General features: G+C 48.7%; 1 pseudogene; it reads left to right on the top strand.

The window, feature by feature from the left end:
* The first annotated feature begins 259 nt into the window (after positions 1 to 259).
* Positions 260 to 27,987, top strand: part of LOC147124922 (sodium- and chloride-dependent neutral and basic amino acid transporter B(0+)-like) — a 643,543-nt pseudogene continuing 615,815 nt past the window's right edge.

The raw sequence follows: 27,987 nt of genomic DNA, 5'->3' as shown, positions 1-27,987 counted from the left end.
ATTGAATAATTAACAGCAGAAATACTCTGGGAGCTTATGTATCATCAGACCCCGAGGAAACAGAGCTACAGCCCTTTTAAGCAGCGTATGGGATTGGTTTCTGACTGTGGAAGAGTCATTGCCTGGTGTGGAGCTGAATCATCCTTAACCAGAGTCCCGGAGCAGTGGAATGTTCAAAGACATTTGGACAAAAGTGTCCAACTCAAGGTTTACATCCAACCCCTGAACAAGTGGAAGAATCGTTCATCATTGTCCAGAAATGGACCAGAGAGAATTGGCTTTATCTGGGTTCTCACAGAATGACAATCAAATACACTCTCCAGAGGACACGGTGAGTGTTGTGTATGTACCTTTAAGAGAGAACTGTTTTACAGCTCCTGTATACTGTAGTACCGGCAGTGACCACACCTGTATATAAAGCTGGAGCAGGCTTCTGTACTTCAGTCTTGAGACGACTCTACTCTAGTAAACAACTGTTGATTGTTAAGTTACAGCCTCCGTGTAGTTCTTGGGGAAACATCCTATTTAAAGAATCACGGATCTAACAGTGGCGACGAGCTTGAATCGAATCTGCCTGCAACTCTGCATTTCCCGTCAAGGAGTCGCTCCGGGAGGACGGTGGAAGAAAGTCGAGGCCAGAAGCACGGGCGTCGACCATGAGCAACCACCCAGTCATCCGGCAGCAAGTGAACATCGCAGGAGTGGCTGTTGAGAGCCACGACGATCCAGCAACAGACTGGCAACAGGTGCAGCGCACACCCTTCCCGGACAGTGGCGGCGGGAGCTGACCGACGGTGTAGAAAAGCCGAGCAGCGTCGACGGGGTAAGAGAGAGGGTAAAGCAGCAGCTGGGTTCAGGACCGAGCGACGGCAATGGGAAAGGCGCAAAGGAGAACGCGCAGAGCACAGCCAGGGCTCAAGGGCTGAACCGCGTCCGCAGGGAGAAGAAGGGAGAGCGCGGGAGACGCCATTGAGCCGCGGAGAAGAAGGAAGAGTGCGGGAGACGCCATTATTTTTGAAGCCGCAGCGGAGAAGAAGGGCGAGCGCGGGAAGGAAGGAAAGCGTGGGAGACGCCATTTTGTTCCAGTGGAGAAGAAGGGAGAGCGCAGGAGATGCCATTTTAGACAGTTAAATTACACCCAGGGATGGCAAAGAATGGCAGTGTCATGGCGTTCGACAATGAAGTCGAAGATTGGGCGACATATCTGGAACGCATTGAGGTGTACTGCAGGGCGAATGAAGTGCCAGATGCTAGGAAAGCACTGGTTTTGTTAAATTCCATGGGTGCAAAAACTTATGGCTTACTGCGAAACATGATAACCCCAGATAAGCATGTGGAGAAGAATTTCGAAAACATAGTAGAAATCCTACAGGACCACCTAAGCCCCACACCACTGCTGATAGCAGAAAGATTTAAGTTCCACAAAAGGAACCAGCATAAAGACAAAAGTAATGCTGAGTACTTAACGGAACTGCGCAAGTTATCGAAACACTGCCAGTTTGGAGCGGGACTATCAGATACGTTAAGGGACATGTTTGTGTGTGGGCTTCAAAGTGAAGGAACCCAGAAACGGCTTTTATCAGAAAAGGATCTTACGCTGGACAAGGCTTTCAGCATGGCAGTATCACATGAAGCAGCTGCACGGGGCGCTGCAGAAATACAACGGAGACCGCAAGAATACGGCACCAATGAAATGTCATATGGAGCAGGGAAGTGTTATCGCTGCGGCAGAACAACACACGATCAGAAGGATTGTTGGTTCAAGGACCAAGTGTGCAGACAGTGTGGAAAAGCACGACACATAGCAAGAGTCTGCAGGTCTGGGAAGAAAACCAACAGCAAGAAATCTCCACAGGAGAAGTACAAAAAGGTACACAAGGTGATGGACAGTAGTTCAGACGAACAGAAAAGTGACACAGACTCCGGAAGCAAGGAGCTGGGTTGTCTGAAACTACATAAGGTAACCAAAATGGAGGATCACCAGACTATTTGGGTCACACTCAAGATAGACGGAGCCCAAGTGAAAATGGAATTGGACACAGGATCAGCCCTAACACTCATAAACCAAAGGGACTACAAGCGGCTATTTCCACATATACCCTTGAAAGCTACAGAGATTGTCTTGAAGACGTACACGGGGCAAAAAGTCTACCCCAAAGGAAAAATAAGGATGAAAGTGATATACATAGGCCAGGAAATACCTAAAATGGAACTTTATGGATTGCCAGATGGAGGACCACCACTACTAGGACGTGAATGGATCTGGAAGATACAATTAGATTAGCATTCCATACAGGCACTGAAGGTTGAGGCCAAAAAGGATGACGACGCCACACCTGGACGACTGTCAAAAATGCTAACTGACGCACAAGAAGTGTTCCAGGAGGGACTCGGAACACTAAAAGGCATAACAGCAATGATTAAAATAGAGGAAAATGCAAGTCCAAAGTTTTTTTAAGGCCAGACCGGTGCCTTATGCGATCCGACCAGCCGTTGAAGCAGAGCTGGAAGGGTTGGAACGTTCAGGAGTACTGTCCAAAGTAGACTAGAGCGAGTGGGCTACACCCATCATCCCTGTAATGAAGAGGTCATTGAGTAATACACCTGGGGAACCAAAGAAGGTCCGCATCTGTGGGGATTTTAAGGTGACAGTGAACCCAATCCTTCACACGGTACAATATCTGCTTCCACGGAGTGAGGATATTTTCGCCTCACTATCTGAAGGGAAACGCTTCACTAAGATTGATCTGGCCCAGGCGTACTTGCAAATGGAGGTAGAAGAAGCCTCGAAACAATACCTCACGATCAACACTCATAAAGGTCTCTATCAATACAACCGACTGATGTTTGGGGTAGCATTGGCTCCAGCTATTTGGCAAAGGGCAATGGATCAAGTCCTGCAAGGGATGCCAGGGACCCAGTGTTATTTGGACGACATCCTGGTCACGGGCGAAAATGAAAGTGATCACCTCGCCAACCTGGAGAATGTGCTCACTAGATTAAAGGAATATGGGCTATGAGCTAATCGCCACAAGTGCGAGTTTTTCCACAAGCAGATCTTGTATTGTGGCCACATTATTGATGAAGAAGGGTTACATAAGTCTCCTGAAAAGATTGAGGCAGTAGTCAAGGCTCCAGCACCGGAAAATGTGTCACAACTGAGGTCGTTCCTCAGGCTGGTAAACTACTTCCATAAGTTCTTACCAAATTTGCCCACAGTAGTACACCCGCTGAACACCCTACTGCAAACGGGGGTACTATGGAAGTGGAATGACGAATGTAAACGAGCTTTCCAGAAGTGCAAAGAATTGATCACATCAAAAGAGGTGTTGGCCCATTTCAACCCAGCACGACCAATTCAGTTGGCATGTGATGCATCACCCTATGGTATTGGAGCGGTGCTGTCGCACAAATTCCCAGACGGGTTGGAGAGGCCAGTAGCCTTTGCGTCTCGGTCACTAACCTCAGCCGAGGGCAACTACGCCCAGATCGACAGGGAGGCCCTCAACCTAGTATGGGGAGTAAAAAAATTCAACCACTATCTGCATGGGCAGAAGTTCACCTTGCTGACTGACCACCAACCACTTGTCTCCATCTTTAATCCAAAGAAGGGCGTTCCGGTGATGACTACACAACAGTTACAAAGATGGTCCCTTTTACTAGGGGCGAACCTATATGAAATAGAATATAAAGGCACGAAACAGCATGGAAACGCTGATGGGCTATCACGCTTGCCACTGCCGACTGTGGAGGAAGCACCAGCAGTGGGCCTTATCGAGATATTTTATTCGTCAAAAATTGAACGATTGCCAGTAACTAACGCGGATATAGAGAAGGAGACCCGCAATGATCCGACACTGTCTCGGGTACATGATTTGACGGTGAGGGGATGGCCAACACATGGCGACTCACTGTTGCCAGCATTCTCATCCAGAAGAGAACAGCTGTCAGTATGCCAGGGGACAGTGATGTGTGGATCCCGAGTGGTAATTCCACTCAAGTTAAGGGAGAGAGTGCTCAATGAGCTTCACGTAGGTCATCTGGGAGGGGTAAAAATGCAAAGCCTTGCTAGGGCTTATGTGTGGTGGCCGGGGATTGATCAACAAATCGAGGACCTAACCAAGAGCTGCTCAGGATGCCAGAAGGTCCAAAATGCACCACCACATGCCCCTCTACACCCATGGGAGTGGCCCTCCTCTCCATGGCAACGGGTGCATATTGATTTTGCTGGTCTATTCATGGACTCAATGTTCTTAATAGCAGTGGATGCGCACTCGAAATGGCCTGATGTGATAAAAATGTCCTCAACCACAACAGAGAAAACGATTGCTGTCCTATGGACCATATTGGCCAGGAACGGCTTGCCAGAGCAGATTTGCTCTGATAATGGACCACAGTTTGTATCCGAAGAGTTTCGGAAATTTATGAGAAGGAATGGGGTAAGGCATTACACATCCGCCCCGTATCATCCAGCCACAAATGGATTGGCTGAGAGGTTCGTACAAACCTTTAAAAAGGCGATAAAGGCCATGTGCGATGATGAAATTCCATTACAGCATAAGGTGGACAATTTCCTGTTAGCCTACAGAAATGCAACACATGCAGTTACCAACCAGACCCCGGCCATGATGTTCTTTACCCGAAGGTTGAGATCTCGTCTGGATTTGCTCAGACCAAATGTGCGAAGAAATGTTGAGGATAAACAATTCCAGCACATCAATGAGAAGTCGACAAGGAGCTTCAATGTAGGACAACCAGTCTTGGCCCATGACTACTGAACAGAGAAATGGCAACCCGGAACGATATGCACACAGCAGGGGCCATTAATGTACACAGTGGATGTCGGGGAGAACATTGTGAGATGCCACGTCGACCAGATCTTAGCGTCACAGAAACGAGTCAACCCCATGTCTCGCGTACCTGGGGATGAACCCGACATACCGGTAGCATCTACCTCAGAAACAGTAGCAGTGGAAACTAATGAACTAACCGACGAAAGGGGGCCAGAATCGCCTCCGCACCAAGAACAAGAACCTCAGGGAAGGCGCTATCCAGAAAGGATCAGGAAGCCGCCCCAAAGACTGAATTTATAAATTGACTATTTTCAGTTAATGTTGCATGTTAAAAATGTTAATTGTTAAATGAATGTTATGGCACTGTTAATCTAAAAGGGGAGGAATTGTTGTGTATGTACCTTTAAGAGAGAACTGTTTTACTGCTCCTGTATACTGTAGTACCGGCAGTGACGACACCTGTATATAAAGCCGGAGCAGGCTTCTGTACTTCAGTCTTGAGACTGCTCTACTCTAGTAAACACCTGTTGATTGTTAAGTTACAGCCTTCGTGTAGTTCTTGGGGAAACATCCTGTTTAAAGAATCACGGATCTAACAGTGAGTACTTTATCAAAACATGACAGAAAACTCATGTAAAACCCTGAGATGTGCTGATGATTTGGGGGTTTTGGTTGTTGTGAATTGCAGAGGCTCTCTGTGGGGTTCAGGGTGTTTCCAAACTACCAACCGATTGCTGCTAAATGGAGAACAACACAGTGTTTCTGTAGTTGGTGAAAACTGTACTTTTTGCTTGAGTTCTAGTCTGACAAAGTCTAACTTCTGAGTCGCCCATTTCCTGTCTTTCCCCCAGGCTGCCACCAATAAACATGTGAGTGAAAGTGATGAGAATGTGGAGCAAGGCAACTGGTCCTCGAAGACTGACTACTTGCTCTCAATATTGGTTATGCTGTGGGTCTGGGCAATGTCTGGCGATTCCCTTACCTGGCTTATAGTCATGGAGGAGGTATTGTAGTCAAATCCAAAATACTGGGGAGAGATCGGCAGAAATAAAGGGAAGAGTGCATTGATTTATACATAATATTAAGTTCAATGAACCAGGGAACCCTTTATTGCACTAGGTAAATAATACAGCATTGAGCATTGCTGATATAAGGAATGATGAATTGAATCTCACAACTTTAAACTGTTGACTATTTATAAAATCTTTTTTCTTGGGATGTGGGTGATATGACAAGGTGATATTTATTGCCTATCTCTAGTTGTTCTGAGGGCAGTAAGAGATAACCACATGGTGTGGGACTGGAGTCATGTGTAGGTCAGACCAGGTAGGGGTAGCAGTGACCTTTTCAGCTGAGGACATTAGTGAACCAATTGCGTTTTTACAACACTCCATTACCTGCTATTGTCATTTTTAGTTCCAGCCCACAGGTTCCCAGATTTATTGAATTAAATTCCACAATTTGTCTTGATGGGATTTGAACTGGTGAACTGTAGGTTCCTGGTCCAGTACCTGAACCACTGCAGTTAAAGAGCAGCTCCACGATTAGCTAGACAACAGGGAATGAATAAAGAGATTATTCCACCAGTCCCTTCCAGAGTAAATTCGACAAGCTCGGAGAATATCTGGGAGTGAGATTTATATTTTGAGAAAGACTGACACTGATCACAAACACCTTCAAATAAATGTGCTTCTAGTGAAGAGTGAGATATATCAAATAAACTTGAACTGCAAAATGAATGACTCTTGGCAGGTGTGGAGAACTGATGATTTATTACTTTGAATGTCTTTTAAAGTATTAATGATACTGTTGGAGTCAACAGAAATCAATAGGCTGAGACTTTTCTTACAGCAAAAACAAAACGTGTCTAACTTTAATCAATCTCCACGAGGTCTGAAGGCTCAGCCCCGTGCAGGGGCAATGACGTCATCACGCAACCGACGTCATCACGTCATCACGTTACCGACGCTCTTAAAGGGACCCTGCACCAATAACCCAATCCAGCATGTACATATCACAACATTGCTATACAAAGTGAATTGTGTTTAGGTACATATAACAGCATTGGCTATACATTGTGTTATTGTCCCTATGTGGTCTCCGCCACATACGTCCCCCCAGAATTCACTAGTACTGGCAATGTCAGTCGTTGGGGGGGCCAGATCACATGGTTGGAACGGCTCCTCAATTCCGGGGTGGGGACCGGGGGATTCGTCGGAGGGACTTCTGGCACTCGGTGGTGGATTGAGGGTGTGGAAACCGGAGGTCGGCCCCGTCTCGGGGGCTGTGCCAACTCAACGGGTCGGTCCAGATCCAGGTGGGCCGGCTTAAGACGGTCCACGGAAATGCAGTCCGGCTTACCACCGACATCCACGATGAAGGTCTTGTCCCCGGTTTCCAGGACGCGGAATGGTCCATCGTAGGGTGGCTGAAGAGGTCCCCGGTGGGCGTCGTGGCAGATGAAAACGTACTCCGCCACACGAAGGTCGAGCGGAACGTGGGACTGCGGGAGGCCGTGCTGCGACGTGGGCACCAGAGTGAAAACCTTGGCATTGTCCAGAAGGTCGGACCGCTGATGGGCTGCGGACCAAGGTTCCGTTGCATTGGGGACGAAATCCCCGGGAACCCGCAGCGGCTGTCCATAGACGAGCTCGGCGGACGAGGATTGGAGGTCCTCCTTGGGAGCGGTCCTGAGTCCCAGCATGACCCACGGGAGTCTGTCGATCCAGCCGTCGTCCCGGAGGCTGGCTCGGAGCGTGGCCTTCATGGAGCGATAAAACCATTCGCACAGCCCATTAGCCTGAGGGTGGTAAGCTGTGATGCGGTGGAGTCTCAACCCGAGGCCTCGGGCGACAGCGTTCCAGAGCTCTGACGTGAACTGGGACCCCCGGTCGGAGGAAATGTCAGATGGGGCGCCGAACCAGGCGACCCAAGAGCTGATGAAAGCCCGAGCCACGTCGGCGGTCGTCGTTGAAGACAGCGGGACGGCTTCCGGCCATCGGGTGGTTCTGTCGACCATTGTGAGGAGGTGGGTGAACCCGCGGGAGGGCGGCAGGGGCCCCACCAGGTCCACGTTAACATGGTCGAACCGCCTCTCGGGCACCGCAAAAGGCGCCAACGGGGCCTTAGTATGGCGATGTACTTTCGAGCATTGGCATACCACGCAGGTGCTGGCCCAGTCGCGAACGTCTTTCCTGAGCCAGTGCCAGACGAACTTGGCCACCACCAGCTTCTGTGATGGCTTCCTGCCCGGGTGGGAAAGATTATGGACGGCGTCGAATACTTGCCGTCTCCACCCTTCGGGCACGACGGGACGTGGCTGCCCAATGGAGACGTCGCACAGGAGTGTGTTGCCGGCAGCATCGAACGCGACGTCTGCTAGTTGAAGGCCCGTGACCACCATCCTGTAGGCCTGGACGTCCGGGCCGGAGGCCTGGTCGGCCGCCATGCGGGTGTAGTCGATGCCGAGGTGTACGGTGCTGGTGACGGCTCGGGAGAGACAGTTGGCGACGGGGTTGTCTTTCCCAACCACATGCTGGATGTCTGTTGTAAACTCCGAGATGAAGGCCAACTGGTGTTGCTGACGGGCTGACCACGGCTCGGAGGCTTTGGCCATGGCGATGGTCAACGGCTTGTGGTCCACGAACGCCGCGAACGGGCGGGCCTCCAGCAGGAAACGGAAGTGTCGGACGGCGAGGTAGAGGCCGAGAAGCTCGCGATCAAAGGTGCTGTACTTCCGCTCATTGGAGCGGAGCTGCCGGCTGAAGAAGGTGAGTGGCTGCCAGGCGCCATTGACCCACTGTTCGTGGATGGCGCCAACCGCATAGTCCGAGGCGTCGCTGGTCAGAGCGATCGGCGCATCGGGCAACGGATGTGCCAGCATGGTCGCGTTAGCCAGGGCCCTTTTCGTGACTGTGAAAGAATTGGCCATCTCATCAGACCAGTTGACGGCGAGTTTGTCGGGCTTGCCTTTGAGGGCCTCGTAAAGGGGCCGCATAAGCTGGGCTGCTCGGGGGACGAAACGATGGTAAAAGTTCACCATGCCCAAAAACTCCTGCAGGGCCTTAACGGTGAGGGGTCGTGGAAGTCCATCACAGCCTCAACTTTTGATGGGAGTGGCACCACCCCGTCCTTCGTGATGCGGTGCCCGAGAAAGTCGATTGAGGACAGCCCGAACTGACACTTGGCCGGGTTGACGATTAGACCGTGTTGGCTGAGTCGTTCGAAAAGAGTCCGGAGGTGGGACACATGTTCCGTCCTGGAGGCGCTGGCAATGAGGATGTCATCCAGGTATACGAATAGGAACGTCAGGTCCCGTAACACGGTGTCCATTAGGCGTTGTTGAAAAGCCTGTGCGGCGATTTTGAGGCCGAATGGCATGCGGAGAAATTCGAATAGCCTGAATGGGGTGATCACTGCGGTTTTCGGGACGTCCTGCAGCTGGATGGGGACCTGGTGGTAACCCCGGACGAGGTCCACTTTCGAGAATACCACTTTCCCGGCCAGGCGGGTGGAAAAGTCCTGGATGTGTGGAATCGGATAGCGGTCGGGGGTCGTCACGTCGTTGAGGCGCCGATAGTCTCCGCACGGGCGCCACCTGCCGCCTGGTTTCGGGGCGATTTGGAGGTGCGAAGCCCACGGACTGTTCAACCGGCGGATGATGCCGAGGCGCTCCATGGTGCTGAACTCGGGTTTGGCGATGTGAGCTTCCCTGGGTCGAGGCGCCGAGCGCGGGCATAGACGGGCGGACCAGGGGTCGAAATGTGGTGTTCTACCCCGTGTTTGGTGGCGGCGGATGAGAATGTGGGTTTCGTAAGGTCCGGGAACTGGGGGAGGAGGCGGGAAAACTCGTCGGAGGCCGAGAGTGCGCTGGACAACTGCGTAGTGCTGGACCCGCTGAGGGAACATGGGAGTGAGCTGAAGGTTTCCGCGTTGACGAGACGTCAGTTCTTGACGTCCACCAAAAGGCCATTGGCGCAGAGGAAGTCAGCGCCGAGAAGCGGGGTGGACACTTTTGCTGTGACAAAATTCCAGGTGAACCGTTGCCCGCCAAAACAAAGCGCCACGTTCCGTTTCCTGAAGGTGTGGATGGAACTGCCGTTGGTGGCTTCGAGGACGGGGCCGTGGTTCCCCCCTTGAATGTCTATGGTTGACGCGGGCAGGACGCTCACCTGGGCACCCGTGTCGCAAAGGAAATGACGTCCGGAGTCGGTGTCTGTAATAAACAGCAAACTGCCTGAACGGCCGACAGCCATAGCAGCCGACAAGTGGTCTTTAGTTTGCTTCGACGAGGGAAAACTGCACGGGGGCCGGCACTTCCTGGCTTTGGGGCCGAACTGCGCATGGTAGAAGCAGAGGCTTGAGGGTTGCCAACTTTGGTCTGTATCAGTGGGGACGGGGCTCCGCATGGCCGCGCAGTACTGTTGCCCGGCGGAGAAAAATTTGTCTTCTTCCTTGGCCAGGTCACGGAAATCGGTAGTGGAAGAGTTGGCTAACGCCAACCGTACCTGACCTGGCAGCTGTTGGAGAAACAGTTCCTTGAAGAGGATGCACGGTGTGTGTGTACCCAAGAGGGCCAGCATATGGTCCATCAGCTCTGAGGGCTTGGAGTCGCCAAGCCTGGGTAGAGAGAGAAGCCGGCGTGCGCGTTCGGCTTCGGTGAGTCCGAAAGTTCATAAGAGGTGCGCCTTCAGCGTTTCTTATTTGTTGAGCTCCGGGGGGTTTTCGAGCAGGTTCACGACTCTGGCCGCGGTGGAGCTGCCAAGAGCAGAGATGACGTAGTAGTACCTCGTTTCGTCCGCGGTGATGTCCCGGATTACAAATTGAGCCTCGGCCTGGGCAAACCAAGCAGCAGCCTGTTGTTCCCAAAACTCGGGTAATTTGACGGAAACGGCATTCGTCGCCATTTCAGATGAGGTCTTTGGAATCGTCCAAAAGAGCAGCGGGGTCACCAATGTTCGAGTCGACAGAAATCAACAGGCTGAGACTTTTCTTTAAGCAAAAACAAAACGTGTCTTACTTTAATCAATCTCCACGAGGTCTGAAGGCTCAGCCCCATGCAGGGGCTATGACGTCATCACACAACTGACGTCATGATGTCATCACGTTACCGACGCTCTTAAAGGCACCAATAACCCAACCCAGCATGTACATATCACAACATTGCGATACAAAGTGAATTGTGTTTAGGTATATATAACAACATTGTGTTATTGTCCCTATGTGGTCTCTGCCACAATACGGCTGTTTGTTAGACAGAGGGCAATGGGCCGATAATGATGGGAATTTGGACTCATGACCTCATCCTGTCGTTACCACATTGTGAGCAGCGAATACAGTATACTAAATTGCAAGAAGTATAAGTAAATTGCTGTTTCACCTGGAAGGGGTGTTTGGGGCCCTGGAGAGTGGGAAGGGGGGAAGTATAAGAGCATGTATTGCATCTCCTGCGCTTGCATGGGAAGGTGCCGGGCAAAGGGAAAGGAGTGTTGGGGGTGATAGAGGAGTGGACCAGGGTGTCGCGGAGGGAGCGGTCCCTTCGGAATGCTGAAAGGGGAGGTGAGGGGAAGATGTGTTTGGTGGTGGGATCACGCTGGAGGTGGCGGAAATGGTGTAAGATGATCCATTGAATGGGGAGACTAGTGGGGTGAAAGCTGAGGACAAGGGGAACCAGGAGGGAGGGGAAGGGGTGAGAGCAGAAGTGCTTGAAATAGAACGGACATGGTCAAGGGCTGTGTCAACCACTGTCGAGGGGAATCCTCGGTTGAGGAAAAAGGAAGACATATCGGAAGCACTGGTATGGAAGGAGGCATCGTAAGAGCAGATGCGGCGGAGATGGAGAAATTGAGAGAATACCTCCACCCTTCCCACTGTCCTGGGCCCCAAACACGTTTTCCAGGTGAAACAGCAATTTACTTGTACTTCTTGCAATTTAGTATACTGCATTCGCTGCTCACGATGTGGTCTCCTCTACATTGGGGAGAACAAACGCAGATTGGGTGACCGCTTTGCAGAACACCTCCGTTCAGTCCGAAAGGGTGTCCCCAAGCTTCCAGTCAGCTGTCACTTTAATTCTCCGCTCCACTCCCTCTCAGATCTCACCGTCCTCGACCTCTTACACTGTTCCAATGAAGCTCAACGTAAGCTTGAGGAACAGCACCTCATCTTTCGATTAGGCACTTTACAGCCTTCTGAACTCAACATAAAGTTCAAGAATTTCAGACCATAACTGTTATGTCCGTGTATCTTGATGTTGTGTCCTTCAATAATTAGAGAACAAGACTGCAGGGAACGATTCAACAGGTGTTTACTGAATGAGGGTTACTCTAGAACTAACTATACAGATCACTACTCAGGGTTTATATACAGGTGTGGTCACTGCCGGTACTACAGTATACAGGAGCTGTAAAAAGTAGTTCTCTCCCTTAAGGTATATATACATTACATACATTACAATAACCTCTGCCCCTATTCTTTTTTTTCCATTCATTTTTTTTCTCTCTCCCACATGGCAGCTGTCTTTCATTCTGCCAGCGCCATTTACACTTCATCTAGATCCATCTTTTGTTTCTTTACCCGTCCCATTACCATCTCGTTTTGCCTTGCACCTCCTCTTATTGTCTCTTAATGTCTCTTAATCTCTTCTGCCTTCCATCTAGAGTCATCTTTTGTTTCTTAACTTGTCGCATTACCATCTGCGTTTGCCTTGCACCATCTCTTAATGTCTCTTTATCTCCCTTGCCTTCCATCCTATCACAGACCTTCCCTTTTGTTCTTTCCTTCTCTCCCTGCTTTCCCTGCCCCTGCACTTGCTTAAACACCTGTTCGATCTCCAGCTTTTTCCAGTTCTGATGAAGGGTCATCAAACTGAAATGTTAACTCTGTTTCTCTCTCCATAGATACTGCCTGGCCTGCTAAGTGTTTCCAGCATTTTCTGCTTTTATTTCAGATTTCCAGCATTTTCAGTATTTTGCTTTTGTAGTAAAATCCGAAGCCGGTCCTACTTGGACTAGAGCTGTTCGAGGCTGTACTGCAAGGCCATCTGTAGCCTCCCCCACTGAAAGTCAGCAGCCCTCCACCAGCCATGCTGTAGCCACTGGGGTAGCACTACATTGGAGCTCTAGAATAGGTAAAGGCACACATAAGAAAATCACTGAGGGAATGCATAATGGTGATTAGTTGTCTTTTTGAAGTAATATTGGATGGATAAATGGTTAAAGTTTGATTGGAATGTTTGCTTTGTGGTGGATTTTATTTCAGCATTGTGGCCAAGAGGACGCCGTGATGGTCAGTAACAGGGAGAACATAAGGTGTGGGACTACTGTTGAATGGGGAATTGAAGTTGTGGTCACTCGTACTGCAGCAGGATGATTCGATCCCGGATATCACAGCCAGAAAGAGGCAGTATTGGTTGCCTCCTTCCTTCTTTCCGCTTCTGTAATGTATATATAGAATGTATATACATTTAAGGGGAGAACTACTTTTTACAGCTCATGTATACTGCAGTACCGGCAGTGACCATTGTAAGGATTACGGGGTTTCTTTTAAACTGGTTTAAGGTAATCTACCTGGCCAGCAGTCTTTTTGCTGCTGCACTCTAAACCAATTTACAAACAGCGGTTTCGAATCGCTACCCCTCCTTTAGTTCTGAGTGGAGGAACTTATAATTAATGATATTAAAATGGAACACGTGGTTTGGATGAGAGAAAATTATCAAGCTTTATTAACTAAAAGAAACTACAATCACAATATCAAACTATCCCACACGAACACAGTAAAATTGTAAAACTATATATATCAAGGGGGTACACACGGCAAAAACGAGGGGTACAATGGCTACAATGTTATTTAAACAATCTTAGCAATTCCCTTAAATCACCATCCCCCCTTAACTCCTGCTAGGTTGCCTTGTTGAGAGTCAGAAAATCTCTGCTCACATGGTCCAGCGAAGAGAGAGAGAGAGAGAGAGAGAGAGAGAGAGCTCACCTTATCGTCCCAGGAAGTCAAGAGAAAGAGCTGGCTTCAGCATCTATCTTTATACCTGGTGAGCCCCCCTGCCGTTCTGCCTTGCAAGGGCTGTGTGCAAAATTAACCCCAAAGCTGTGATAGGCTAACTCAAAGTGGTTAGATTGAGTTAATGTGATTTTCAGAGCTCCCTTTGCTGAAACAAAGGGGAGATACATCTGCTCCATTGTCCAGTACTGGGTGATTAGAAACCCATTTCAAATCTTGAACGATTCCCATTCAAGGTGCAAAAGTCTCTTCTGCAGTTTCAGGTGTATCTAAACAAATGCTAATAGCATTCAGTTGCTTTGTAAACAAAGCAATGTCCTATGTCTTCATTGAACCTTACTTCCAGACACAGAAAGCTACATTCCAAACCTCTTTTGTCATTCGGCCATGTGGTGTGACAGCCATTTTATCCCTGGAAATTTAAAAAGCACATTGCCCAGGGATACTTTAATCAAAAAAATGAATCTTCATAACTGTAAATTATTGCGAATCTTACAGTCCGCCCTTGGATACTTCCAGCTTGCTTGTAGTATCCTCTTGAAGAAATGAGCAATAATTTCTGACCCCCCACAAACAACCATCCCCTGTATTTACCTAATAGCTATCTGCCACTGATCCCCGTCCCGTCTATTCCCCTTAAATTCAAGAAAAAACCATGGTACGGTAGGCATCTTACAGATACTTCAGTTTTCACTAAGGGGTCTCATACCCCTACACGCTTGTAAAATTATACAGTGTAAACCAAATTTACAATCACCCTTTTTTTTTACATCATAAGTTATTACAAAATGTTGCAATCTTAGTTACACAATGTGCTCAAAAATTTATCGCAAGCACGGAGAGGGTCCTACGCCTCTGCTCAACTTGGAGTTGTCACAAACTGGTCCCAAGCGCGGAGAGGACCTCACGCCTCTGCTCAACTTGGGGCTGCAAAACAAAATACAAAAAAATCATTAAACAACATGCTTATGAACCCCGATCATCACGGGCCGATGATGGGTCGCGAAATTCGAGTGGGTATTGCTCCTCCCACTCGGGCAGTAAAAGTACCTTCCACCCCCCTATGATCGGCTTAAACTTTAAAACAGGCAGAATGGATTTAGCGACCAGCCTGCTCCGACAGCCCTGAGCCGTTCCCTTGTCCTTTTGTGGAGGCGGGGTACCCCTCACGTTTAAAATTACCTTCCACAGACCGAGACCGGGGAGTATGGGATCTCATGACTCCCAGTCCCTCCCCCTCCCGTCTACCCTCGACTGGCTGCAGAAAATGATGGGTGCCTGTGTGGCGGCACTCTCTGGCCCCACACTGATCCGGCCACCCACTCATCCTTCCCAGCCACACTTATCCTCTTGCCCGTGGGCCCCCGGGTGAGTTCCTCCCTCCCCCGACCGCACCCACGCGACTCTTGGGTCTCCCCCTCCTCTATACAATCATTCCCGGGCCATCACCACCCACCCCCGGGGAACGCGCCCCTATGACCAGGCGCCCGCGCTTCCCCATCGTGACTCCTCAACAGCGAGGTCTCCCGCACGTGAACTTCGGTCAGGATAGTGCTGGGTTGGGGGCCATGCCCCACCCAGCTGGGGCCATCTCCTCCCCGTAGGAGGAGTAGGCAAGTTCCTCCAGACTCTGTCCGGTTTTTCCCGAAGATCGCTGCGGGGCCTCCTGGATTCGTCCAGTGGCGAGGTGATCCCCAACATTCCGTATATTCATTCGATGTCCAGCTCGGGCTGGGCGAACATGGCTGCTTCATTTTCCCATCTCCTGCAAAAACTTAAAAGGGACATGCAGCCAGGTCTCACTGACCTGCTGCCTTAGGTGGAGACATGGTCGGGTCCCTCGACCTCGGACCAAAATACAAACATTTGGCGCACATGTAAATTTAAACTCTTTGCACTTTAACTTAAAACTAGTTAAATCAACAAAACTTAAAATTACCTTAAAAGCACGCTATATACACACACATAGCTATAATACAAATGCCGCCCGTCTCCGGACGGCCAGTCTAATCTCTGGCACTGTCGCAGATTGCTGCTGACTGCAGCGAAGCTGGACTGCCTCCTGTCTCTGGTCCCTCGCAGCTTATGGCTGTTGAGTGGGGGCCTCTGTTCTCTGGCTTTTCCCTGGCTCGGGAGACCACCCTACTCCACTGTAAAGTGGGTGACCATGCTTTCTTAGGCTGGGGCACCCGCTGAGACCTTCTGAGGGGTGTCTCTACGGGGGAAACTTTGGCTGGCGGACCCTGAGCTTGGGTCACAGCCCCAGCTGGCTGGGAACCTGCTCCCCTATGTCCAAATAGCCCGCACTGTATAATGTACCTGGCAGCCTGCCGGTGCAAATCTCTCTCTGGGTTTGTCTGCTCTTTCCTGCCCACACCTGTGCTGGGGCCAGGTATACTCTCACCACCCGCTGCTGGTGGCTGGAAATTTTCCTCCCCATGTTTAAAACCTGGTGTCAGCTCCCTCCCTATGTCTCCTGCAAGAGGGATTGCTATCCCTGCCCCCGCAGGGTCCCACATCATGGGGGGGACCCCTCTAGAAGCGGGCTGGGAAGCTGGCTCCTTTAAATAGGCCACAGTGCCTGTCTTTACAGGCGGTAAACTTGAACTTGCCTTGTACAATTTTTCTGAATTTCTCTGTGCCCCATCCCTGCCTGTAATCACTGCCACTGGCCCGGACCCATATGGGTCCCAGAAAGTGCCTGCACGTGCACTCTCTTTGACCAGCATACCGGCCAGTCATTGTGGGGAGGCAGAGGTGGGCGAGGGGGTTGCAGCACCATTGATGGCTGCTACCTTTCCCTGGTTGGTCAGGAGAGACCGCATTGCTTCCAGTAGCGACTCGACTGAGGCGGGGGAGATTCCTGTCTCTACTCTTTGGGCTGGGGCTGGGGGATTCTTTCCCTTGCTATTCTTCCAGGAATTCTTACAGTCTTTTCTCCAGTGACCGTCTTTCCCACACCCATAGCAATTTAACCGAGCCTGGGAGGGACTGTGCCCCTCCTGGTGCCACTCTTTCTTATACTGAGCCCCAGGTTCAACCTCGTGGACTTTACCCTTCTGCTGGGGGCTCTCACCATTCCTCCCATTCCTAAATGTCACCATGAGCTGCCGGATTACAGTCTCTTCGGTTACTAGGGGGTCTCGGGGGTCAAACCATGCGTTGGCCTTTGCTCTTATCTGGGGCAGGCAATTGTACACCAGGCAACGAAGCCATTGGGTCTGCTGCTGCTGGTTCAGCTGTGCCCTATCTTGTCCCCCTGTACATGCACGGTTGTAGACTGGCCACAGCCTGTCTGCAAATGCCTGTGGAGTCTCCCCTTCCTGCTGCAGGGTTCTCCCTACGCGATCGAACGGATTGCCCTCGTTCGCACCCATGGCTTCCAGTATTTCCTCCTTCAGGTCCTCAAAACCCTTCTCTCCTCTCTTGGCCTCAGCCGAAAGGGTCTGATAGAGCTTACTATCCACAGAGAAAAGCAACATTCTGGCTTTCTCTTCATCATCACAGCCGTTAACACCGGCTGCCTGGTCTACTTGTTGGAAGTGCAGTGAGGGGTCTCCCTTTTCAGAGAGCATGGGAATATGTTTCACCATACCCCTGAGCTGTGGGGTATCATAAGGGACCAGATAGGTATTCTGAACAGCCCCTGGGTCATTATTATTCACGGGCTGACCGTACCTCCATTGTCGGAGGGGGTACACTGGTCCTGGTCCCCGCCTGCCTAGCGGGACCTGCTGGTGTTCTCCTACCACCCCATTGTCCACCCCTCCTTGCTGCCAGAGCTCCTCAAAACCCGGAGCTGTGGGCTGCTGACTTGGGATCTCTAATTCCCTAGCCAGCCTTTCCCTGGGTGTTGCCTGTGGGGCGGTTTGATTTGGGCTGCCAGTAAAATCCAGCTGACCTGCCTTCGGGCTGATCATGCAAATCATTCCCCTTGCTGCCTTTAAAGCCACGTTAAGACTTTCTATCTCTGCCCTACAGGGGCCATGATCTGCTTCACCAAACCTGGCATTCTCTTCCCGCAGTCTCATCTCACTGTCTCTCGCCTCTGTGACTTCCTGCACAAGGCGCTCTATAAATGCCTGGCATTTCGTGACCTCTAGTGTGAGGCGTGCATTCTCTTCCCGCACCCTCATACCACTAGCTCTGGCCTCTTTAAACTCCTCCTGCTCTCCCATCACACCCTTGCTAACCCAGCCACCTATACCCCGATAGGTGAGCCTACATGCTGCTGCTAACATTCGCAGGGCTACCCACATACTGAAAACAAGAGAAACAAGAGCTGATGCTTTCACCAGATCCAGACCACTTATTAAATCAAAAACTGCCTCCACTCCTACCTGGCTCGCCATTGTAAGGATTACGGGATTTCTTTTAAACTGGTTTAAGGTAATCTACCTGGCCAGCAGTCTTTTTGCTGCTGCACTCTAAACCAATTTACAAACAGCGGTTTCGAATCGCTACCCCTCCTTTAGTTCTGAGTGGAGGAACTTATAATTAATGATATTAAAACGGAACACGTGGTTTGGATGAGAGAAAATTATCAAGCTTTATTAACTAAAAGAAACTACAATCACAATATCAAACTATCCCACACGAACACAGTAAAATTGTAAAACTATATATATCAAGGGGGTACACACGGCAAAAACGAGGGGTACAATGGCTACAATGTTATTTAAACAATCTTAGCAATTCCCTTAAATCACCATCCCCCCTTAACTCCTGCTAGGTTGCCTTGTTGAGAGTCAGAAAATCTCTGCTCACATGGTCCAGCGAAGAGAGAGAGAGAGAGAGAGAGAGAGAGAGAGAGCTCACCTTATCGTCCCAGGAAGTCAAGAGAAAGAGCTGGCTTCAGCATCTATCTTTATACCTGGTGAGCCCCCCTGCCGTTCTGCCTTGCAAGGGCTGTGTGCAAAATTAACCCCAAAGCTGTGATAGGCTAACTCAAAGTGGTTAGATTGAGTTAATGTGATTTTCAGAGCTCCCTTTGCTGAAACAAAGGGGAGATACTTCTGCTCCATTGTCCAGAACTGGGTGATTAGAAACCCATTTCAAATCTTGAACGATTCCCATTCAAGGTGCAAAAGTCTCTTCTGCAGTTTCAGGTGTATCTAAACAAATGCTAATAGCATTCAGTTGCTTTGTAAACAAAGCAATGTCCTATGTCTTCATTGAACCTTACTTCCAGACACAGAAAGCTGCATTCCAAACCTCTTTTGTCATTCGGCCATGTGGTGTGAAAGCCATTTTATCCCTGGAAATTTAAAAAGCACATTGCCCAGAGATACTTTAATCAATAAAATGAATCTTCATAACTGTAAATTATTGCGAATTCTTACAACCACACCTGTATATAGCACTGAGTAATCTGTACAGTTCAGTTCCAGAGTGAGCCATGTTGAGTAAACACCTGTTGTACCGTTCTCCTGCAGTCTTGTGTCTTATTACTGACGGACACAACATTGGCGACGAGAAAAATTCGATCCTACCTGCAACTCTGCATCACCTCCCAGGGATTCGTTCCTGGAGATCAGAAGATTGAAGGTCAAGGCCAGAGACACGGGCGTCGACCAAGGGCAACCGCCCAGTCATCCATCAGAGCAGCAGAGACTCGAGAATTGCGGGGGAGGCTGTTGAGAGCCAGGCTTGGCTTTCCAGTCGCGATGGTCCAGCGAAACGGGCTGGCAACAGGTAGTGCGCAGACCCTTCCCAGACAGCGGCGGGCTAGAGCCCGAACGAACGGCACAGCAAAGGGCCGAGCAGCGTCGACGGGGGAGAGAGAGAGAGGGCAGAGCGCACAGGACACAGCTGGTGTTCAGGGGCCGAGCAGCATCGAGGAGAGAGAGAAAGACACGCAGAAACCTCGAGGTGCCGCCATTGCCACGAGGACCGCCAAGAGCGCCGTTGGCAGCAGCGTATGAAGGCCCGCAGAAAACTCGTTGGCAGCAGCGGGGGAGGAAGGAATGTGCGGGAGACGCCATTTTAAGCCATTGTACACCACGCCCAAAATGCCAAAGAGTGGCAGTATCACCGCATTTGACAATGAAGTCAAAGATTGGACTACATATGTCGAACAAATAGAGGTATACTGCAAGGCAAATGAGGTGCCAGATGACAAGAAAGCGCTGGTATTGTTAAACTTAATGGGTGCAAAGACGTATGGCTTATTACGAAATCTAGTAACCCCAGCGAAGCCAGTGGAAAAGAGTTTTGGAGACATAGTGACGATACTACAGGAACATTTAAACCCCACACCGCTGCTGATAACAGAAAGATTCAAGTTTCACAAACGGAACCAGCATAAGGATGAAAGCAATGCTGAATATTTAACAGAACTGCGCAAACTATCGAAACACTGCCAGTTTGGAATGGGACTGGCAGACACCTTAAGGGACAAGTTTGTGTGTGGGCTTCAAAGTGAAGGAACCCAGAAACGGCTTTTATCTGAAAAGGACCTTATGCTGGACAAGGCTTTCAGCATTGCGGTATCATATGAAGCAGCAGCACGGGGCGCTGCAGAGATACAACAGAGACCGCAAGAATATGGCACAAACAAAATGTCATACAGAACAGAGAAGTACTGTTGCTGTGACAGAACAACACATGACCACAATGATTGCTGGTTCAAAGACAAAGTGTGCAGACAGTGTGGAAAAGTAGGACACATAGCACGAGTCTGCAGGTCGGGAAAGAAAACCAGCAATAAGAAATCTCCAAAAGTAAAGTACAAGAAGGTACATAAGGTGATGGAGAATAGTTCAGACGAACAAAACAGTGATACCGACTCCGAAAGCAGGGAGCTGAGTTGTCTGAAACTACATAATGTGATCAAAACGGAGGATCACCGAACCATTTGGGTCACTCTCAAGATAGCAGGAGTCCAGGTAAAAATGGAATTGGACACAGGATCAGCCCTAACAGTCATAAACCGACGGGACTACGAGCGGCTATTCTCACACATACACATGAGAGACACAAACATTATTTTGAAGACGTACACGGGGCAAAAAGTCTACCCCAAAAGAAAAATAAGGGTGACCGTTATATATAACGGTAAGGAAACACCAAAACTAAACCTGTATGTATTGCAAGATGGAGGACCACCATTACTGGGACGTGAATTGATCCGGAAAATACAGCTAGATTGGCATTCCATACAAGCACTGACTGTGGCTGCCAAAAAGGATGACGACGTCACACCTGGGAGACTGTCAAAGATCCTAACCAATGCCCAAGAAGTGTTCCAGCAAGGACTCGGAACACTAAAAGGCATGACAGCAACAATTAAAATGAAGAAAACGCAAGCCCAAAATTTTTTAAGGCCAGACCGGTACCTTATGCGATCCGCCCAGCCGTCGAAGCAGAGCTGGAGAGTTTGGAACGTTCAGGAGTACTGTCCAAGGTAGACTGGTGCGAGTGGGCTACGCCCATCATCCCTGTGATGAAAAAGTCGTTGAGCAGCACGCCTGGGGAACCAAGGAAGGTTCGCATCCGTGGGGACTTTAAGGTAACAGTGAACCCAGTCCTTCACACCGTACAATACCCACTTCCGCGGATTGAAGATATTTTCGCCTCGCTATCTGGAGGTAAATGCTTCACTAAGATTGATCTGGCCCAGGCGTATCTGTAAATGGAGGTAGAAGAAGCATCAAAAAAATACCTTACAATCAAAACCCATAAAGGTCTCTACCAATACAACCGGCTGGTATTCGGGGTAGCATCAGCTCCGGTTACTTGGCAAACGGCAATGGAACAAGTCCTGCAAGAGATCCCAGGGACCCAGTGTTATTTGGACGACATCCTGGTCACGGGCGAAAATGACAGTGATCACCTCGCCAACCTGGAGCAGGTGCTCACTAGACTGAAGGAATATGGGCTCCGAGCTAACCGCCACAAATGCGAGTTTTTTAAAAAACAGATCTCGTATTGTGGCCACGTTATCGATAAAGAGGGGTTACATAAGTCCCCAGAAAAGATTGAGGCAGTAGTCAAGGCTCCAGCACCGGAAAACGTGTCACAACTGAGGTCGTTCCTCGGGCTGGTAAACTACTACCATAAGTTCTTGCCAAATTTGTCTACAATACTACACCCACTGAACACCCTACTGCAAACTGGGGTACCATGGTAATGGAGTGACGAATGTAAACGAGCTTTCCAGAAGAGCAAAACACTAATCACATCGAAAGAGGTATTGGCCCATTTCAACCCAGCACTACCAATTCGGTTGGCGTGTGATGCGTCAACCTACGGCATTGGAGCGGTGCTGTCGCACAAATTCTCAGATGGCTCAGAGAGGCCAATAGCCTTTGCGTTACGATCACTAACCTTAGCCGAGCGTAACTACGCCCAGATTGACAGGGAGGCCCTCAGCCTAGTGTGGGGAGTGAAAAAGTTCAATCACTATCTGCACGGGCAGAAGTTCACCCTGCTGACTGACCACCAGCCCCTTGTCTCCATTTTTAATCCGAAGAAGGGCGTTCCGGTGATGACTGCGCAACGACTACAAAGATGGTCACTCTTTCTAGGGGCGCACCACTATGAGATTGAATATAAGGGCACGAAACAGCATGGAAATGCTGATGGGCTATCACGCCTGCCACTGCCTACTGCGGATGAAGCACCAGCAGTGGATCCTGTTGAAATATTTCATTCGACTATAGTTAAATACCTACCGCTAACTAACACTCGTATAGAAAAGGAGACCCGAAATGACCCGACACTGTCTCGGGTATATGATTTGACGGTGAAGGGATGGCTAGCACATGGCGACTCACTGTTGCCAGCATTCTCGTCAAGAAGAGAACAGTCAGTGTGCCGGGGGACCTTGATTTGTGGATCCTGAGTGGTAATTCCACCCAAGTTAAGGGATAGAGTGCTCAATGAGCTTCATGAGGGTCATCTGGGAGGGGTAAAAATGAAAAGCCTTGCCAGGGCTTATGTGTGGTGGCCGGGAATCGGTAAACAAATCGAGGACCTAACCAAGAGCTGCTCAGGATGCCAGAAAGTCCAAAATGCACCACCACATGCCCCTCTACACCCATGGGAGTGGCCCTCATCACCATGGCAACGGGTGCATATTGATTTTGCTGGTCCATTCATGGACTCAATGTTTTTAATAGCCGTGAATGCGCACTCGAAATGGCCTGAGTTCATCAAAATATCCTCCACCACCACGGAGAAAACTATTGCAGTCCTACGGACCATTTTTGCCAGGAATGGCTTGCCAGAACAGATTTGCTCCAATAACGGACCACCGTTTGTGTCCGAAGAGTTCCGGAGGTTTATGAAGAAGAATGGGGTAAGGCATTACACATCCGCCCCGTATCATCCAGCCACAAATGGATTGGCTGAGAGGTTCGTACAAACCTTTAAGAAGGCAATAAAGGCTATGTACAATGACAACATTCCGCTGCAGCATAAGGTGGACAATTTCCTGTTCGCCTACCAGAATGCAACACATGCAGTCACCAACCAGGCCCCGGCCATGATGTTCTTCAACCGAAGGTTAAGATCTCGCCTGGATTTGCTCAGACCAAACGTACGAAGAGATGTTGAGAGTAAGCTATTCCAGCATATCCATGAGAAGCCAACAAGGAGCTTCAATGTAGGGCAACCAGTCTTGGCCCGCGACTACCGAACAGAAAAATGGCAGCCAGGAACGATATGCACATGGCAGGGCCCACTAATGTACACAGTGGACGTTGGGGAGAATATCGTGAGACACCATGCTGACCAGATCCTAGAGTCACAGGAACAAGTCAACCCCATGTCTCGCCCATACATACCTGGTGAGGAACCCGACGTACAGGTCACATCTACCTCAGAAACTGTAGCATCGGAAGCTGATGACCCAACTGACGACAGGGTGCCAGAATCGCCTCCGCACCAAGAGCGAGACACTCGGGAAAGGCATTATCCAGAAAGGATCAGGAAGCCTCCCCAAAGACTGAATATATAAATGGACTATTTTTAGATAACGTTGTATGTTAAAAGTGTTAATTGTAATTAGTTTGATATTTAATTGTTAAATGAGTGTTATGGTACTGTTAATCTAAAAGGGGAGGAATTGTAATGTATATATAGAATGTATATACCTTTAAGGGGGGAACTACTTTTTACAGCTCATGTATACTGCAGTACCGGCAGTGACCACACCTGTATATAGCACTGAGTAGTAATCTGTACAGTTCAGTTCCAGAGTGAGCCACGTTGAGTAAACACCTGTTGTACCGTTCTCCTGCAGTCTTGTGTCTTATTACTGACGGACACAACAGCTTCCTCCTCCTCCTCCTCCTCTTGCTCATGAGCTTGTGGCCATAACACTGCTGGCAAAGGCTATGCTCTCATGATGGCCAGCTATTGGGAGCAGCAGCGGGAGCGGACCGACCTGTGAGGGAACAGGCGAAAGCGGAGCGAGTAAATAAAGCCCGAGGCTCAAGGCCCAGACCGAGCTATTGGGAGCAGCAGCGGGAGTGGACCGACCTGTGAGGGAACCCGCGATTCAAAGAACAACAAAAAACAAGGAGTGATGTCATAGGAAAGCAGGGAAGCGATTGGTTGGTCAGTATTTCTCTCTTTTTCTTGGGCAATCATTTAAATTAAGAGCCTGGATAAGAACATAAGAACATAAGAAATAGGAGCAGGAGTAGGCCATTCAGCCATTTGAGCCTGCTCCACCATTCAATGAGATCATGACTGATCTTCTGCCTCAACTCCACTCACCAGCCCTATTGCCATATCCCTTGATGCCTTTACTAGTCAGAAATCTATCGACTTCTGTTTTGAATATACCCAATGTCCGAGTCTCCACAGCCCTCTGGGGTAGAGAATTCCAAAGATTCACCACCCTCTGTGTGAAGAAATTTCTTCTCATCTCAGTCCTGAATGGCCTACCCTTTATCCTGAGGCTGTGGCCCCTAGTTCTAGACTCCCCAGCCAAGGGAACCATTCTCCCAGCATCCAACCTATCAAGTCCTGTAATAATTGTGTATGCTTCAATGAGATCCCCTCTCATTCTTCTGAATTCAAGAGAATACAGGCCTAGTTTACTCAATCTCTTCTCATACGACAGTCCCACCATCCCAGGAATCAATGTCGTGAACCTTGGTTGCACTCCCTCTATGGCATGTATATCCTTCCTTAGGTAAGGAGACCAAAATTGTACACAGTACTCCAGGTGTGGTCTCACCAAGTCCCTATGTAATTGGAGCAAGACTTCTTTACTCCTGTACTCAAATCCTCTTGTAATGAAGTCGAGCATACCATTTGCCGTCCTAATGACTTGCTGCACCTGCACATTCACTTTCAGTGACTCATGTACAAGGACACCCAGGTCGCTTTGAACATCTGCATTCCCCAATCTTTCACCATTTAGGAAATACTCTGCCTTTCTGTTTTTCCTACCAAAGTGGATAACTTAACATTTAATGCTAAATGTTCAAAACTTAAACAGTTAATTAATTAAATACATTAGAGATGGCAGGGCAGGTGATGTGTTACTGCTGCAACATGTGGGAGCTGGTGCACACCATTGAGGTCCATGGCGACCACATTTGCAGGAAGTGTTGGTTGCTTGAATAACTTCAGCTCCGTGTTGATGAGCTGGAGTCTGAGACACATCAGGGAGGGGGAGAATTACCCAGACACTGTGTTCCAGGAGGCAGTCACACCGCTTAAATTAATTAATTCAAATTTGGTCTGTGGTCAGGAACAGGTGGGTGTGTTTACAAGCAAGGCAGGTATGGGGACCCAAGAGATCGTGGTGGAGGAGTCTCAGCCTTAGTTCTTGTCCAACAGTTATGAGGTTCTTACACCCTGTGTGAGTGAGAGCAGGGACAGCAGTGAGGATGAGCAAACTGAGCACAGCACTGTGGTACAGGGAGCCATTCAAGTGGGGGGAGCAAAATGAAATGTGGTAGTGGTAGGGGACAGTATAGTTCGGGGGATCGACACTGTTCTCTGCAGAAAAATGAGAAGGCAAAAGTGCAGGGTAGCGATAGGGGTAATGATAACCAGAGTGTGACAGGAAGGGTCAGAGCGTATACACATAAGAGTGCATCAGAAAGAGGGGTCAGAGTAGGGAAAAATGGTAAAAAGACAAGCTCTATATCTGAACTCATGCAGCATTCATAATAAGATAGATGAGTTGACAGCACAAATAGAAATAAATGGGTATGATCTGATTGCCATTATAGAGACTTGGTTGCAAGGTGACCAAGGCTGGGAACTGAATATTCAGGGATATTTGCCATTTCGTATGGATAGGCAGAAAGGAAAAGTAGGTGGTGTAGCTCTGTTAATAAGGGATGGGATCAGTGCAGTAATGAGAAATGATATTAGCTTAGATCAAGATGTAGAATCAGTTTGGGTGGAGATAAGAAATAATAAGTGCAAGAAGTGACTGGTGGGAGTGGTCCACAGGCCCCCAAACAGTAGCCACACCATAGGACAGAGCATAAATCAAGAAATAATAGAGGCTTATAAGAAAGGTATGGCTATAATCATGAGAGATTTTAATCTTCATATTGATTGGACAAAGCAAATTGGCAAAGGTAGACTTGAGGAAGAGTTCTTAGAGTGTATAATGCATGGTTTCTTGGAACAATACATTGTGGAACCAACCAGGGAGAAGACTATTTTAGATCTGGTAATGTGTAACGAGGCTGGATTAATTAATGATTTCGAAGTGAAGGATCCTCTTGGGAAGAGTGATCATAACATAGTAGAAATTCAAATTCCGTTTGAGGGTGAGAAAGCTAGGTCTCAAACTAATGTCCTGAACTTAAATAAAGGTAATTACAAAGGTATGATGGCAGACTTGGTTAAAGTGGACTGGGAAAATATATTAGAGGGTAAGACTGTAGAAAAGCAGACATTTAAGGAGATATTTCATAACTCTCAGCAAAGATATATTCCAGTGAGAAAGAACGACTTTAAGAGAAGGATAATCCATGGCTAACTAAGAAAGTAAAGGATGGTATCAAATTGAAAACAAAAGCATACAATGTTGCGAAGAATAGTGGAAGGCCAGAGGTTGGGAAATGTTTAAAAAGCAGCAAAGGACGACTAAAAAAATGATAAAGAGAGAGAAGATAGCTTATGAGAGTAAGCTAGCAAGAAATATAAAAACAGACATTAAGAGCTTCTACAGGTATATAAAAAGGAAAAGAGTAGCTAAAGTAAATGTCGGTCCCCTAGAGGATGAGTCTGGGAAATTAATAATTGGAAACAGGGAAATGGCGGAGACTTTGAACAAATATTTTGTATCGGTCTTCATGGTAGAAGACACTAAAAGCATCCCAATAATGGATAATCAAGGGGCTATGGGGGGGGGGAACTTAAAACAATCACTATCACTAGAGACAAAGTACTAGGCAAGCTAATGGGACTAAAGGTGGACAAGTCCCCTGGACCTGATGGCCTGCATCTTAGAGTCTTAAAAGAGGTGGCTGCAGAGATAGTGGATGCTTTGATTGTAATCTACCAAAATTCCCTGGATTCTGGAGAGGTCCCAGGGGACTGGAAAACCACAAATGTAGCGCCTCTATTTACGATAGGAAAGAGACAGTAACCAAGTAACTATTGAACAGTTAGCCTAACATGTCATTGGGAAAATGCTGGAGTCCATCATTAATGAAGTGGTAGCAGGACTTTTAGAAAATCATAATATAGTCAAGCAGTGTCAGCATGGTATTATGAAAGGGAAATCATGTTTGAGAAATTTGTTGGAGTTCTTTGAGGATGTAACAAACAGGGTGGATAAAGGGAAACAGTACATGTCGTGTATTTGGATTTCCAGAAGGCATTCGATAAGGTGCGACATAAAAGGTTACTACACAAGATAAGAGCTCACGGGGTTGGGGTAATATATTAACACGGATAGAGTATTGGCAATGTTGTGTATGTACCTTTAAGGGAAGAACTGGTTTTAGACTGCAGTACCGGCAGTGACTACCCCTGTATAAAAGGCCCTAGCAGGCTTCTGTATTTCAGTCTGACGTTGCCCTCCTGTTCAGTAAAATACCTGTTAAACTGTTCTCCCGAAGTCCGTGTATTATTGAAGCGCGGACTTTACAGTGGCGACGAGTAAGTTCGATCTCACCTGCAGTGTGGCATCATCTCACGGGGATCTCGCCCTGAGAGGAGGTTTCTTGGAGGTCGTAGTCTGAGCAACGGGCGT

The sequence above is a fragment of the Somniosus microcephalus genome, chromosome 1 (assembly GCF_052327205.1).
Source record: "Somniosus microcephalus isolate GS21.2 chromosome 1, FLI_Smic_1.0, whole genome shotgun sequence".
Classification (NCBI taxonomy): Eukaryota; Metazoa; Chordata; class Chondrichthyes; order Squaliformes; family Somniosidae; genus Somniosus; species Somniosus microcephalus.
Note: the sequence above shows the minus strand (reverse complement) of the source record. Positions and strands in the feature narration are given on the sequence as shown.